This window comes from Pseudophryne corroboree, chromosome 10, assembly GCF_028390025.1.
Source record: "Pseudophryne corroboree isolate aPseCor3 chromosome 10, aPseCor3.hap2, whole genome shotgun sequence".
NCBI lineage: Eukaryota > Metazoa > Chordata > Amphibia > Anura > Myobatrachidae > Pseudophryne > Pseudophryne corroboree.
Genome location: NC_086453.1, coordinates 81,153,195 through 81,170,540, shown reverse-complemented (window position 1 = coordinate 81,170,540; position 17,346 = coordinate 81,153,195). Strand labels below are relative to the sequence as shown.

The window sequence follows — 17,346 nt, the reverse complement described above, 5'->3', positions numbered from 1 at the left end:
GCTCCAGCATGTGCCGGCTGTCAGTGTCTCCTGCTGTTGCCTCTGCCTGCACTGTTCCCTACCTAGTCTCAGAGTCCGAGGCAGTATACGCCTCCTCTGCTCCTCCTCCTCCTGCTCTGTGGTGCACCCTCTAACTTTCCAGCACCTGGATCTTGCGCTCCACCGAAGCCACCCTCGCTACACCCCCGCTAAGAGGTTCCCCCTGCAATATATGGTAGGCGCTGCAGCCCAGCGGCTGAAGCCGTTGCTGGTCAGGACAATTGTCCTTCATATCTGGTAGCAGTTGATGCCACAGCAGATGCAGTGGAGAAAGGATAAAGAGTGGTGACAGTTGACAGCAAATACGTAGTGTCTCTTTTTTTCAAAGAAAGATTAGGCAGCACCTTCCATTGTTTAGCCAGACATACTAGACATTGTATAACGGCCAAAATAACTCTAAGCAGAACAAACACAACATTCCTGATGCCTAAATGCTAGAGTATTATTATATGATGCAGTCACATTATTCGTCCTTACTCCCACATACATCTCCCACACACATTTCTCACACAAGCTAGCACTCCTTGAATCACCTGCAGCAGGGTGTGTGAATAGCAAAGACCAGGTGTTTTAAATTTAAAGCCTGGAAAATATAAAGACCAGAAAATCTGCCATTTTTTTTTGTTCTGTTTTTTTTTTTTTTTCATTCACTTTTGATATTATTTTTTATTTTAATATACAAAACTCTGATTACATAGACCTTATGGTGATGCTTCTATTGGAAATTATCTGTAACTTCGGAGAGTATCTAACATTTTTTCACCACTGTAATTGCAGAATGATGTGACCATGTGCAAATAGTCCTGCTGCTGCTGCTGCATTTCCTTCAAAACCCAAGTCACCTGTAAACTGTTTGTTGAGGCACATTCTGCAAGATGCACAGTTATTACAGACACATTTCAGAAAGCAATAGCAGGCCAGATGTGGAAATGAATGGAATACTTATAACACTGGGGCAGATGTATTATCCTGGAGAAGGCATAAGTGATAAACCAGTGATATGTGCAAGGTGATAAAGCCACCGGCCAATCAGCTCCAATATGTAAATTAACAGTTAGGATCTGATTGGCTGGTGCCTTTATCACCTTGTACTTATCACTGGTTTATCTCTTCCTTATGCCTTCTCCAGGTTAATACATCTGCCCCAGTGTTTCCAAACCTCGGTCCTCAAGGCACACTAACAGTCCGGGTTTTAAGGATAGCAATTCATACCCTTTTTCCACTACAGCTAAAACACGGTTTATTGCCGTGATAACTCAGGTCGCAGCTCAGTGGAAAAGGGTTAACCTGGGTCCAGTGACCTGGGAATCCAACCCAGCTAGCTTGCAGGTTTGGTCCCAGGAAGGACCCGGGTTAAGAGACAGTGTAAACGGGTAAACTGGGTCATCCGGCTCAAATCCCATATACAACATAGGGAGATCCTTGCTTCTTATTGCAGCGCTGACACTGAACTGGGAGCAAGACAGAGCCAGAGTCTCTGCTTTGTCTCATGCTGCTGCTGAGACTCCTGGTGTTACTGCACCTGTGTGCAGTGTAAATGGCTCCTCTGACCTAGGAATAATCCGGGTCGGAGTCATGGTGGAAAGGAGTCAGTAAATATTGGGTCTGACCCAGGACTTAGGTGGAAAAGGGGTATCTTGCTTTGGGCTGAGGGGAACTGTGCAGCACTGTGGTGACCAATAAGCACAGGTCCTGAGTGGCAGGGGCTGCTGCTGAGGGGGAGGCGGGCTGGCTGAGCACTACACTGATTGTTTGCTGAGCCTGGGGGTGGGGGTGCTGGCTTAGGAGCACTGGTGGGACACAGGGGGAATGAGGCTGTACAGACATAGGGGATGGTGCTGGAGAGATGCAGGGAGGCTAGCGCTGGAGACACACAAGGGGATGAGTCTAGAGACTATTCACAACTGTCGGGATTAGAAGGAAATGGCTGTCGTAGGCTGATCTTTTTGAAGACACCTATCCTAAAGAAAGCATATTACTCATACAAATGAAGGCCAGTGTGTGTTTATTTTCCTTTGAGGGACAATGTCTGCTTTTTTTGGCAGATTCCCTATGAACCAGCCTGCCCCTTCTCAAAGGCCCTCTAGAAATGTGGGGACTTGGACATCAAGCCCAGTGATCTTATACAGTAAGATGGCCCTGGCTGGGCCTGCTGCAATTATTGGGCCTCCACAATGTTGCCTGCTGCTATGTCCTCTGCAGGCTCAACTGGATCAAAAGGCATTAGGATAATGTTCTCCTGATTCGTAAACTGTTTGATGGCGATCAGTGCTGGTGGGATTGTACCAGCAGAACCTGTAAAGTGGATATTAATGGTAAGTAATCAAATTGTGGCAAATGAATAATACCAAGAGGATACATCATTTTCCAAAGTGCACCAACCATGGCCACAATGATGCAATAATAAGTGAACTCATGTGAGAGCAAGTGCAGGAATTATAAAGTTAGTATAAATGGTATATAAACATATCAATATAGCTCTTTTTAATAGTTATTTTAAAATATGCATTTTACAATAGCATAATATACACAATATAAAAACAAAGGGTTATATGTTATATGTGAAGAGATGGGAATGGGGAGAACCTCTAACCGATTATTAGAGTTAGATGTCAACACTGTTGTTGTTGTTGTTGTTGTTGTTGTTGTTGTTCCTATTGCATGATTTTTGTTAAAGGGTTCCCAGATAAAGAAGAGATCCAGAATAAATTAACACCTTGTCCTTATTAAGTCTAATTTATTGAAACATGGTAAATATAGTTTTTGCATTTGCATGTTTATAAAACACTTAACATTAGCTTACCTCAGGGGATTGTCCCAAGCCTACTCCTGGGGAGCTCAGACAATTAGGTTTGGGTGAAGGCACTGAATATAGTAGGTAAGGAGGGTAAAAGAAAGCCCTACCTACTCTGAGAAACACTGTGCTACATGATACTCTCAAAAAACTTACCAAACTATAGAACCTGTGTAATTCATTAGTTTAAAGGGATAGTATGGCACGCTTAGGCATTCTATCCATCACTGTGACCCACATAAGGAAGAAAGCAGATGTTATGCACAATTGCGCTGAGTCTTTTCTGCCCTTTACTATACATGGTGGTTTTTACTAGAGATGAGCGCCTGAAATTTTACGGGTTTTGTGTTTTGGTTTTGGGTTCGGTTCCGCGGCCGTGTTTTGGGTTCGACCGCGTTTTGGCAAAACCTCACCGAATTTTTTTTGTCGGATTCGGGTGTGTTTTGGATTCGGGTGTTTTTTTAAAAAAACACTAAAAAACAGCTTAAATCATAGAATTTGGGGGTCATTTTGATCCCATATTATTATTAACCTCAAAAACCATAATTTCCACTCATTTTCAGTCTATTCTGAATACCTCACACCTCACAATATTATTTTTAGTCCTAAAATTTGCACCAAGGTCGCTGGATGACTAAGCTAAGCGACACTAGTGGCCGACACAAACACCTGGCCCATCTAGGAGTGGCACTGCAGTGTCACGCAGGATGTCCCTTCCAAAAAACCCTCCCCAATCAGCACATGACGCAAAGAAAAAAAGAGGCGCAATGAGGTAGCCGACTGTGTGAGTAAGATTAGCGACCCTAGTGGCCGACACAAACACCGGGCCCATTTAGGAGTGGCACTGCAGTGTCACGCAGGATGTCCCTTCCAAAAAACCCTCCCCAATCAGCACATGACGCAAAGAAAAAAAGAGGCGCAATGAGGTAGCTGACTGTGTGAGTAAGATTAGCGACCCTAGTGGCCGACACAAACACCGGGCCCATTTAGGAGTGGCACTGCAGTGTCACGCAGGATGTCCCTTCCAAAAAACCCTCCCCAATCAGCACGACGCAAAGAAAAAAAGAGGCGCAATGAGGTAGCTGACTGTGTGAGTAAGATTAGCGACCCTAGTGGCCGACACAAACACCGGGCCCATTTAGGAGTGGCACTGCAGTGTCACGCAGGATGTCCCTTCCAAAAAACCCTCCCCAAACAGCACATGACGCAAAGAAAAATAAAAGAAAAAAGAGGTGCAAGATGGAATTGTCCTTGGGCCCTCCCACCCACCCTTATGTTGTATAAACAAAACAGGACATGCACACTTTAACCAACCCATCATTTCAGTGACAGGGTCTGCCACACGACTGTGACTGATATGACGGGTTGGTTTGGACCCCCCCCAAAAAAGAAGCAATTAATCTCTCCTTGCACAAACTGGCTCTACAGAGGCAAGATGTCCACCTCATCATCACCCTCCGATATATCACCGTGTACATCCCCCTCCTCACAGATTATCAATTCGTCCCCACTGGAATCCACCATCTCAGCTCCCTGTGTACTTTGTGGAGGCAATTGCTGCTGGTCAATGTCTCCGCGGAGGAATTGATTATAATTCATTTTAATGAACATCATCTTCTCCACATTTTCTGGATGTAACCTCGTACGCCGATTGCTGACAAGGTGAGCGGCGGCACTAAACACTCTTTCGGAGTACACACTTGTGGGAGGGCAACTTAGGTAGAATAAAGCCAGTTTGTGCAATGGCCTCCAAATTGCCTCTTTTTCCTGCCAGTATAAGTATGGACTGTGTGACGTGCCTACTTGGATGCGGTCACTCATATAATCCTCCACCATTCTTTCAATGGTGAGAGAATCATATGCAGTGACAGTAGACGACATGTCCGTAATCGTTGTCAGGTCCTTCAGTCCGGACCAGATGTCAGCATCAGCAGTCGCTCCAGACTGCCCTGCATCACCGCCAGCGGGTGGGCTCGGAATTCTGAGCCTTTTCCTCGCACCCCCAGTTGCGGGAGAATGTGAAGGAGGAGATGTTGACAGGTCGCGTTCCGCTTGACTTGACAATTTTCTCACCAGCAGGTCTTTCAACCCCAGCAGACTTGTGTCTGCCGGAAAGAGAGATCCAAGGTAGGCTTTAAATCTAGGATCGAGCACGGTGGCCAAAATGTAGTGCTCTGATTTCAACAGATTGACCACCCGTGAATCCTTGTTAAGCGAATTAAGGGCTCCATCCACAAGTCCCACATGCCTAGCGGAATCGCTCCGTGTTAGCTCCTCCTTCAATGTCTCCAGCTTCTTCTGCAAAAGCCTGATGAGGGGAATGACCTGACTCAGGCTGGCAGTGTCTGAACTGACTTCACGTGTGGCAAGTTCAAAGGGCATCAGAACCTTGCACAACGTTGAAATCATTCTCCACTGCGCTTGAGACAGGTGCATTCCACCTCCTATATCGTGCTCAATTGTATAGGCTTGAATGGCCTTTTGCTGCTCCTCCAACCTCTGAAGCATATAGAGGGTTGAATTCCACCTCGTTACCACTTCTTGCTTCAGATGATGGCAGGGCAGGTTCAGTAGTTTTTGGTGGTGCTCCAGTCTTCTGTACGTGGTGCCTGTACGCCGAAAGTGTCCCGCAATTTTTCTGGCCACCGACAGCATCTCTTGCACGCCCCTGTCGTTTTTTAAATAATTCTGCACCACCAAATTCAAGGTATGTGCAAAACATGGGACGTGCTGGAATTTGCCCATATTTAATGCACACACAATATTGCTGGCGTTGTCCGATGCCACAAATCCACAGGAGAGTCCAATTGGGGTAAGCCATTCCGCGATGATCTTCCTCAGTTGCCGTAAGAGGTTTTCAGCTGTGTGCGTATTCTGGAAACCGGTGATACAAAGCGTAGCCTGCCTAGGAAAGAGTTGGCGTTTGCGAGATGCTGCTACTGGTGCCGCCGCTGCTGTTCTTGCGGCGGGAGTCCATACATCTACCCAGTGGGCTGTCACAGTCATATAGTCCTGACCCTGCCCTGCTCCACTTGTCCACATGTCCGTGGTTAAGTGGACATTGGGTACAACTGCATTTTTTAGGACACTGGTGAGTCTTTTTCTGACGTCCGTGTACATTCTCGGTATCGCCTGCCTAGAGAAGTGGAACCTAGATGGTATTTGGTAACGGGGGCACACTGCCTCAATAAATTGTCTAGTTCCCTGTGAACTAACGGCGGATACCGGACGCACGTCTAACACCAACATAGTTGTCAAGGCCTCAGTTATCCGCTTTGCAGCAGGATGACTGCTGTGATATTTCATCTTCCTCGCAAAGGACTGTTGAACAGTCAATTGCTTACTGGAAGTAGTACAAGTGGGCTTACGACTTCCCCTCTGGGATGACCATCGACTCCCAGCAGCAACAACAGCAGCGCCAGCAGCAGTAGGCGTTACACGCAAGGATGCATCGGAGGAATCCCAGGCAGGAGAGGAATCGTCAGAATTGCCAGTGACATGGCCTGCAGGACTATTGGCATTCCTGGGGAAGGAGGAAATTGACACTGAGGGAGTTGGTGGGGTGGTTTGCGTGAGCTTGGTTACAAGAGGAAGGGATTTACTGGTCAGTGGACTGCTTCCGCTGTCACCCAAAGTTTTTGAACTTGTCACTGTCTTATTATGAATGCGCTGCAGGTGACGTATAAGGGAGGATGTTCCGAGGTGGTTAACGTCCTTACCCCTACTTATTACAGCTTGACAAAGGGAACACACGGCTTGACACCTGTTGTCCGCATTTCTGTTGAAATACCTCCACACCGAAGAGCTGATTTTTTTGGTATTTTCACCTGGCATGTCAACGGCCATATTCCTCCCACCGACAACAGGTGTCTCCCCGGGTGCCTGACTTAAACAAACCACCTCACCATCAGAATCCTCCTGGTCAATTTCCTCCCCAGCGCCAGCAACACCCATATCCTCCTCATCCTGGTGTACTTCAACACTGACATCTTCAATCTGACTATCAGGAACTGGACTGCGGGTGCTCCTTCCAGCACTTGCAGGGGGCGTGCAAATGGTGGAAGGCGCATGCTCTTCACGTCCAGTGTTGGGAAGGTCAGGCATCGCAACCGACACAATTGGACTCTCCTTGTGGATTTGGGATTTCGAAGAATGCACAGTTCTTTGCTGTGCTTTTGCCAGCTTGAGTCTTTTCATTTTTCTAGCGAGAGGCTGAGTGCTTCCATCCTCATGTGAAGCTGAACCACTAGCCATGAACATAGGCCAGGGCCTCAGCCGTTCCTTGCCACTCCGTGTGGTAAATGGCATATTGGCAAGTTTACGCTTCTCCTCCGACAATTTTATTTTAGGTTTTGGAGTCCTTTTTTTACTGATATTTGGTGTTTTGGATTTGACATGCTCTGTACTATGACATTGGGCATCGGCCTTGGCAGACGACGTTGCTGGCATTTCATCGTCTCGGCCATGACTAGTGGCAGCAGCTTCAGCACGAGGTGGAAGTGGATCTTGATCTTTCCCTAATTTTGGAACCTCAACATTTTTGTTCTCCATATTTTAATAGGCACAACTAAAAGGCACCTCAGGTAAACAATGGAGATGGATGGATACTAGTATACAATTATGGACGGACTGCTGAGTGCCGACACAGAGGTAGCCACAGCCGTGAACTACCGTACTGTACTGTGTCTGCTGCTAATATAGACTGGTTGATAAAGAGATGTCGTAGTATGTATGTATGAAGAAGAAAGAAAAAAAAACCACGGTTAGGTGGTATACAATTATGGACAGACTGCCGAGTGCCGACACAGAGGTAGCCACAGCCGTGAACTACCGTACTGTACTGTGTCTGCTGCTAATATAGACTGGTTGATAAAGAGATGTCGTAGTATGTATGTATGAAGAAGAAAGAAAAAAAAAACCACGGGTAGGTGGTATACAATTATGGACGGACTGCCGAGTGCCGACACAGAGGTAGCCACAGCCGTGAACTACCGTACTGTACTGTGTCTGCTGCTAATATAGACTGGTTGATAAAGAGATGTCGTAGTATGTATGTATAAAGAAGAAAGAAAAAAAACCCACGGTTAGGTGGTATACAATTATGGACGGACTGCCGAGTGCCGACACAGAGGTAGCCACAGCCGTGAACTACCGTACTGTACTGTGTCTGCTGCTAATATAGACTGGTTGATAAAGAGATGTAGTAGTATGTATGTATAAAGAAGAAAGAAAAAAAACCACGGGTAGGTGGTATACAATTATGGACGGACTGCCGAGTGCCGACACAGAGGTAGCCACAGCCGTGAACTACCGTACTGTACTGTGTCTGCTGCTAATATAGACTGGTTGATAAAGAGATGTCGTAGTATGTATGTATAAAGAAGAAAGAAAAAAAAACCACGGTCAGGTGGTATACAATTATGGACGGACTGCCGAGTGCCGACACAGAGGTAGCCACAGCCGTGAACTACCGTACTGTACTGTGTCTGCTGCTAATATAGACTGGTTGATAAAGAGATGTCGTAGTATGTATGTATGAAGAAGAAAGAAAAAAAAAACACGGTTAGGTGGTATACAATTATGGACGGACTGCCGAGTGCCGACACAGAGGTAGCCACAGCCGTGAACTACCGTACTGTACTGTGTCTGCTGCTAATATAGACTGGTTGATAAAGAGATGTCGTAGTATGTATGTATAAAGAAAGAAAAAAAAACCACGGTTAGGTGGTATACAATTATGGACGGACTGCCGAGTGCCGACACAGAGGTAGCCACAGCCGTGAACTACCATACTGTACTGTGTCTGCTGCTAATATAGACTGGTTGATAAAGAGATGTCGTAGTATGTATGTATAAAGAAGAAAGAAAAAAAAACCACGGTTAGGTGGTATACAATTATGGACGGACTGCCGAGTGCCGACACAGAGGTAGCCACAGCCGTGAACTACCATACTGTACTGTGTCTGCTGCTAATATAGACTGGTTGATAAAGAGATGTAGTAGTATGTATGTATAAAGAAGAAAGAAAAAAAAAACCACGGGTAGGTGGTATACAATTATGGATGGACTGCCGAGTGCCGACACAGAGGTAGCTACAGCCGTGAACTACCGTACTGTGTCTGCTGCGACTGGATGATAAATAATGATATAAAAAATATATATATATCACTACTGCAGCCGGACAGGTATATATATTATATAATGACAGACCTGCTGGACACTGTCTGTCAGCAGAATGAGTTTTTTATAGAATAAAAAAAAAAACACCACACAAGTGAAGTCACACGACGAGTGTTTAACTTTTTCAGGCAATCACAATATAGTATACTACTAACTATACTGGTGGTCAGTGTGGTCAGGTCACTGGTCAGTCACACAGGCAGTGGCACTCCTGCAGCAAAAGTGTGCACTGTTTAATTTTAATATAATATGTACTCCTGGCTCCTGCTATAACCTATAACTGGCACTGCAGTGCTCCCCAGTCTCCCCCACAATTATAAGCTGTGTGAGCTGAGCACAGTCAGATATATAATATATACATAGATGATGCAGCACACTGGGCTGAGCAGTGCACACAGATATGGTATGTGACTGTCTTGTACTCCTGGCTCCTGCTATAACCTATAACTGGCACTGCAGTGCTCCCCAGTCTCCCCCACAATTATAAGCTGTGTGAGCTGAGCACAGTCAGATATATAATATATACATAGATGATGCAGGCATGCAGCACACTGGGCTGAGCAGTGCACACAGATATGGTATGTGACTGAGTCACTGTGTGTACCGTTTTTTTCAGGCAGAGAACGGATATATTAAATAAAACAACTGCACTGCTGGTGGTCACTGTGGTCAGTCACTAAACTCTGCACTCTCTTCTACAGTATCAGCCTCGGGTCAATCTCTCTCTCTCTCTCCTAATCTAAATGGAGAGGACGCCAGCCACGTCCTCTCCCTATCAATCTCAATGCACGTGTGAAAATGGCGGCGACGCGCGGCTCCTTATATAGAATCCGAGTCTCGCGAGAATCCGACAGCGTCATGATGACGTTCGGGCGCGCTCGGGTTAACCGAGCAAGGCGGGAAGATCCGAGTCGCTCGGACCCGTGAAAAAAAACATGAAGTTCGTGCGGGTTCGGATTCAGAGAAACCGAACCCGCTCATCTCTAGTTTTTACTACAACAATTTTCTGGTGCACCTACTGTATATATGACTATTAAATAAATGCTGCAAACCTATATAATTATGTCTGATTCCCAAATGACTCCATCTACAAAATTCATAGTTTAGTCTGGCTTGATGCCTTTATTTATCACTCAATGCCTAAGGCAAAAGGACATACAGTAGAAATCCATCACCCTAACAGTAAATTTGTTATCACTTATGTATGTTACTCTCACTATTTACCTTGGAGAATAAGTGCTGAATTTACACAACTGTATATACATAGTACAGTAGAAAAGATAAAAAAATCTGTTGCATGATTACTAATATTATAAGGGGACATGTGTCTCAGTTGTATTTGTAGCACTTCCAATGTATGGTTTACTACATACATATGTTTATATATTTGCCACTAAAGATTTGTGCTGTTGAACCTTTACATGCAGATATTCTTTACATCATTGTAAGCAAGGTTGAAGCTACCATAGGTGCAGGGAGTGCAGCTGCTATGGGGTCCAGAGCTGAGAGGGGCCCACCTTCCCTGTCACAGTTACATGTGTTATATACAAGGGTGTAGCTACCACACATGCAGGGAATACAGCTGCTATGGGGTCCAGAGCTGATAGGGCCACCTTCCCTGTCACAGTTACATGTGTTATATACAAGGGTGTAGCTACCACACATGCAGGGAATACAGCTGCTATGGGGTCCAGAGCTGCGAGGGGCCTCCTTCCCTGTCACAGTTACATGTGTTATATACAAGGGCATAGCTACCGCACGTGCAGGAAGTTCAGCTGCTATGGGGTCCAGAGCTGATAGGGGCCTCCTTCCCTGTCACAGTTACATGTGTTATATACAAGGGTGTAGCTACCACACATGCAGGGAATACAGCTGCTATGGGGTCCAGAGCTGAGAGAGGCCACCTTCCCTGTCACAGTTACATGTGTTATATACAAGGGCATAGCTACCGCACGTGCAGGGAGTGCAGCTGCTATGGGGCCCAGAGCTGAGAGAGGCCACCTTCCCTGTCACAGTTACATGTGTTAAATACAAGGGTGTAGCTACCACACGTGCAGGGAGTGCAGCTGCTATGGGGCCCAGAGCTGAGAGAGGCCACCTTCCCTGTCACAGTTACATGTGTTATATACAAGGGTGTAGCTACCACACATGCAGGGAATACAGCTGCTATGGGGTCCGGAGCTGAGAGAGGCCACCTTCCCTGTCACAGTTACATGTGTTAAATACAAGGGTGTAGCTACCACACGTGCAGGGAGTGCAGCTGCTATGGGGCCCAGAGCTGAGAGAGGCCACCTTCCCTGTCACAGTTACATTAACCAAGGCACTACTATGGTTCAAAAAATGAATGAGGGCAATGAGGGCATATTATGGGGCATAGTATTAGCAAGTGCTACAGAGAGGTGTGTCTCTCTAGAAGCAATGGGACAGAAGCCCCTACAAAATGTTGCTATGGGGACCACAAAGTTCTGATTATGTTCCTGCAGTGGGTGGTATTTAGGTTGCCGGCTGTTGGGATCCCAGCACACAGTATACCAGCGCCGGAATCCCGACACCCGGCATACCGACACCTTTTCTCCCTCTTGGGGGTCCACGACCCCCCTGGAGGGAGAACGTACGCCACCGTGCACGCAGCGTGGCGAGCACAGCGAGCCCGCAAGGCGTTCATTTGCGCTCACCCAGCTGTCGGTATGCCGGCGGTCGGGATTCCGGCGCCGGAATGCTGGCCACCGGCATACCATACTACACCCCCTGCAGTAATACGATTTATCATTTGAGCTGTACTAACTGGAAAACTCTAATCTGGATGCTTCCGAGGACTATTCATGTTGTTGTCAGTTCGATATTTTTAGGTTATATAAATAAAAATCATTTTTAACTGTATTAATCGAGTGCCCCAAAAAAGAGTTTCACTTCTGTATGCCCAATTTACTCAAACTCTAGGGAAGCAGCACCAGTGAAAATATGGGGCTATATTATCAGTAGGAAATATTTTTCTGTGATAACAATATATACATTTGTCTTTGAGTTTCTGTTATTACACTATTTTTGTCAGTACCTGTACTGTTTACATGCTGGAAGATCCGTAAACACACCTAGAATCTCCTACCCTGTATAAACCTGCCTGGAAACTTGTGTGCATGAATGCCTGTAACTGCTGCTTTTACACTGCTTTCAGGTCTCCGGTAGGCTGCTTTGTCTTTTAATGCTATTTTGTATCTACAATGACATAGTGGTTTAGTTGGTAATAGAATTGGGATAAGACTCCTACACATTCTTGCCTACACTCCCGGAATGGCCGGGAGGCTCCCGCAAATTGGGTGGCCCTCCCTGCACCCTGAAAGAATAGGCAAGTCTCATGATTTTCTAGGTCCCCCCTACTGGCCGCCCTGAATAAAGAGGGCGGTCCGGGCAGTCCATGATGCGATTCTGGCCAAATTGTGTAATCATAGCCACGCCCCCTGCATTATAATGCCGGTAATATCAGCATTACAGAGCGGGGGCTGTAGCTCAGGGAAAGGTTCTGCCTCACCCGCCCGCACGTCACTGGTGTAGCTATAATGATGCATTCGCAGTAACCATGCCCCCATTCTGCCTCCACCCCGCCCGAGCCAACATGGCTGATCTTATTGACAGAGAGTTGCGGTGTCAGATAGGGATGTTAGGCCACACAATGGCACTTAACCAGGATGATTGGTTTATTCAGACAACAAGGATAACAGCTTGTAGTTTATAGAAGATGTTCTGCAGCAGCAGGAACTCACAGTATACATGTGAAGCAGTACAGCGGTAACATAGCATCTCAGCACACACAGGGGGCCTAACTCAGAACTGATCGCAGCAGCAAATTTGTTAGCTAATGGGCAAAACCAGGGTGGTCATTCGGGATCCGGACTGAAAGTCGACAGTAACTAGGTCGACAATGTCTAGGTCGACCACTATTGGTCGACAGTAACTAGGTCGACATGGTGTCTAGGTCGACAGGGTCTTTAGGTCGACATGTTCTAGGTCGACAGGTCAAAAGGTCGACATGAGTTTTTCACAATTTTTTTCTTTTTTTGAACCTTTTCATACTTAACGATCCACGTGGACTACGATTGGAACGGTAATCTGTGCCGAGCGAAGCGGTAGCGGAGCGAAGGCACCATGCCCGAAGCATGGCAAACGAAGCGAGCCATGCGAGGGGACGCGGTGCACTAATTGGGGTTCCCGGTCACTCTATGAAGAAAATGACACCAAAATAACATTAAAAACTCATGTCGACCTTTTGACCTGTCGACCTAGAACATGTCGACCTAAAGACCCTGTCGACCTAGACACCCTGTCGACCTAGTTACTGTCGTCCAATAGTGGTCGACCTAGACATTGTCGATCTAGTTACTGTCGACTTTCAATACCACACCCGGTCATTCCGAGTTGTGCGCTCGTTGCCGATTTTCGCTATGCTGCGATTTGTTGCTAACTGCGCATGCGCATGGTACGCAGAGCGCATGCGCTAAGTTATTTAACACAAAACTTAGTAGATTTGCTGGTGTTCGTGCAGCGATTTTCAGTCGCACTGCTGATCGGTGAGTGATTGACAGGAAAGGGGCGTTTCTGGGTGGTAACTGAGCGTTTTCCGGGAGTGTGCTAAAAAACGCAGGAGTGGCTGGAGAAACGGGGGAGTGGCTGGCCGAATGCAGGGCGTGTTTGTGACGTCAAACCAGGAACTAAACGGGCTGAGCTGATCGCAATCTAGGAGTAAGTCTGGAGCTACTCAGAAACTGCAAGAAAATATTTAGTAGCAGTTCTGCTAATCTTTCGTTCGCTATTCTGCTAAGCTAAGATACACTCCCAGAGGGCGGCGGCCTAGCGTTTGCAATGCTGCTAAAAGCAGCTAGCGACCGAACAACTCGGAATGACCCCCCATGTGCACTGCAGGGGGGGCAGATATAACATGTGCAGAGAGAGTTAGATTTGGGTGGGTTATTTTGTTTCTGTGCAGGGTAAATACTGGCTGCTTTATTTTTACACTGCAATTTAGATTTCAGTTTGAACATACCCCACCCAAATCTAACTCTCTCTGCACATGTTATATCTGACCCCCTGCAGTGCATGAGAGAAAGATGAGAGACATGAGACCGAACAATGCAATTGAAGCATCCTGGTCTTCCATAACACCTCAGCAGTGCCACAGGCTGATAGAATCCATGCCACGTAGCATTGAGACAGTAATTCATGCAAAAGGGCCCAAACCAAGTACTGAGTACACATGCATGATTATACTTTTCAGAGGGCCGACATTTCTGTATTTAAAATCCTTTTTTTTTTAATTGATTTTAAGCATATATTCTAATTTTCTGAGATTTTGGATTTGGAGTTATCTTAAGCTGTAAACCACAATCATCAAATTATAAGAAATAAAGATTTGAACTATCTCACCTTTAATGTAATGAGTCTATATAATATATTAGTTTCACCTTTTACGTTTTTATAAAGTAGAAGGAGGCTGCGCTCAGTCCAGGGGAGAAGGTGGTGATGAGTGCTGCTAGACCTGGAGGTGTCCTACCTCCTGTATTTGGATATTTATCAAAGAGTGGTCAGCGCGCTCCTTGGGAAGAGGTGTGAGAGGGGAAAAAGAAAAAGAAAATGGGATAAATAATTTAAAATCGTGTGTGTACTGGTCCTGATTTTACTTGTGTATATACTTAATGACAAAGACCAATTTGATTGTTGTTAATGAATGTCTGTTTTATTGAGGTATACTTGTGTTTCAGGTATGTCTTGTAGACTACCCTTTTGTCTACTACTAGTGCTTTAGCACTACTAGTGCTTTAATGTTCAAAATGTCCCTTTCGTGATAAAGTCCCTCACCACTGTCAGGTGTGTCCTACAGACTACCCTTTACATGGTATACCTTCCTGGTGGTATACCTAAAGGACTCCAGCTCAGGTAAATGTCAGGTGTGCCCTACGGGTCACCTTTACCATAGGTGTGGTGGATGCCTATGTGCCTTCTGAAGCTGTGTCTCCTTCAGTATGTCTGGGGGGTATGACTAGTGCGGCGTCCCGCCTGTCAGTCCCCTGTCGTGTGCACCACTGAGGTGTGGGGTCGTGGGGCTGTGTGTATACACACTTACCGCCGGGGGCAAGCTGGCCGCCTGCCGCCGATGACAGCGTCTTTCTCTCCACAATCCGGTGCCTGTGTCTTCCTCGTCCGTGTCCTAAGTCACTTCTGGTCCGCGTCCAGCTCCAGCAGCCGCCGGTCTCCTCCGTCCACGGGTCCCGTCTGTGGCTTCCTGGTTCCTGCGTCACGTGCGATGTCACGTGAGCGGGCTGTCTGTGATCAAGTGCTACGGTGACCCCTTCTCCAGCCGGGGAGGGGAGTCTGTAAATGAATGTAGTGGTTTTTAGCAAATAACCAACGCGTTTCAGCACGGATGCCTTTGTCAAGGATTACATGCCTGAAGTCATACATCGATTTTAAGCCTATGTGACTGTGGTGATTGGTCAATATTGGTTGTCCTTGGTTACCATTCTCCACTGTGATTGGAGGATATTTAATTCTCATATGTCAATCATGTCCATTTTAAAGATAGTTCTTTTCCTTTGAATTATATTATGTTTCTTAGGGTTCTCACGTCCATTCAAATGTACTGCTTTTTCTCAGTTATTAAAATATTCCACAATGCATCTTGTGCGTTATTTGTTCATGAATGTCTCAGGTGATGAATGAAATCAGTTGCGTATGCATTAATTCAGCGGTCTTATGGATGAATTTATAAATAATAAATTTGTGAGTGAAGTTCAGAGAAAGTGGTGAAATTGTAGTTATGTATAACCCAGATAAGGTGTGCATGATGTATAATACGCATTTATCAAATCATATGAACCTCTATTGCTGTGGCTGGTACTCACCATAAGAGATGGGTGAGGGATGATGACATAGAGAGGGGTATGCGTCCTGTCCTATGCCGTTAATGTATGTATGTGGATATTCTTCAATGGCTGAATATAGGTGTACACGAATATACATTTGTGATTAACTAAATCCCCCTTATCTGATTAAATTCCCCATTTCCTCTCGTGGTTCTGGATTGTGTTCATCCCACTGATCTGAAATAAAATGGATTAAAATATTTATAAGGAAGTATTTATTTAAAATAAGGACTAATACCTAATTGTACCGTGTCATAATAGGTACACATAACTACATGGCTGAAATGATGTTAAAATAAGAATTTACTTACCGATAATTCTATTTCTCGGAGTCCGTAGTGGATGCTGGGGTTCCTGAAAGGACCATGGGAATAGCGGCTCCGCAGGAGACAGGGCACAAAAAAGTAAAGCTTTACTAGGTCAGGTGGTGTGCACTGGCTCCTCCCCCTATGACCCTCCTCCAGACTCCAGTTAGGTACTGTGCCCGGACGAGCATACACAATAAGGGAGGCATTTTGAATCCCGGGTAAGACTCATACCAGCCACACCAATCACACCGTACAACTTGTGATCTAAACCCAGTTAACAGTATGACAACAGAAAGGGCCTCTTAAAGATGGCTCCTTAACAATAACCCGAATTAGTTAACAATAACTATGTACAAGTATTGCAGATAATCCGCACTTGGGATGGGCGCCCAGCATCCACTACGGACTCCGAGAAATAGAATTATCGGTAAGTAAATTCTTATTTTCTCTATCGTCCTAAGTGGATGCTGGGGTTCCTGAAAGGACCATGGGGATTATACCAAAGCTCCCAAACGGGCGGGAGAGTGCGGATGACTCTGCAGCACCGAATGAGAGAACTCCAGGTCCTCCTTTGCCAGGGTATCAAATTTGTAAAATTTTACAAACGTGTTCTCCCCCGACCACGTAGCTGCTCGGCAGAGTTGTAATGCCGAGACCCCTCGGGCAGCCGCCCAAGATGAGCCCACCTTCCTTGTGGAGTGGGCTTTTACAGTTTTAGGCTGTGGCAGGCCTGCCACAGAATGTGCAAGTTGAATTGTGTTACAAATCCAACGAGCAATCGACTGCTTAGAAGCAGGTGCGCCCAACTTGTTGGGTGCATACAATATAAACAGCGAGTCAGATTTTCTGACTCCAGCCGTCCTTGCAATGTATATTTTTAAGGCTCTGACAACGTCCAACAACTTGGAGTCCTCCAAGTCGCTAGTGGCCGCAGGCACCACAATAGGTTGGTTCAGATGAAATGCTGATACCACTTTAGGGAGAAAATGCGGACGAGTCCGCAGTTCTGCCCTATCCGAATGGAAGATTAGATAAGGACTTTTATAAGATAAAGCCGCCAATTCAGATACTCTCCTGGCAGAGGCCAGGGCTAGTAACATAGTCACTTTCA

The 17,346-nt window shown here is 46.0% G+C and overlaps 1 long non-coding RNA gene across 6 annotated transcripts in view; it reads right to left on the bottom strand.

Annotated features, from left to right (window-relative positions):
• Nucleotides 1-17,346, bottom strand: part of LOC134966073 (uncharacterized) — a 185,741-nt gene that overhangs the window by 93,902 nt on the left and 74,493 nt on the right. For 2 of the 6 annotated variants that reach the window (XR_010188581.1, XR_010188586.1), the window contains 4 exons: nucleotides 15,907-16,104; nucleotides 15,129-15,376; nucleotides 14,432-14,600; nucleotides 1,141-2,334 (listed from right to left, as the gene is read on the bottom strand). This is a non-coding gene — a long non-coding RNA (uncharacterized LOC134966073). Of the gene's footprint in view, nucleotides 1-1,140; nucleotides 2,335-14,431; nucleotides 14,601-15,128; nucleotides 15,377-15,906; nucleotides 16,105-17,346 lie in introns of those variants that run through there. The other 4 variants (XR_010188583.1, XR_010188585.1, XR_010188584.1 and 1 more) reach the window with 3 other exon arrangements.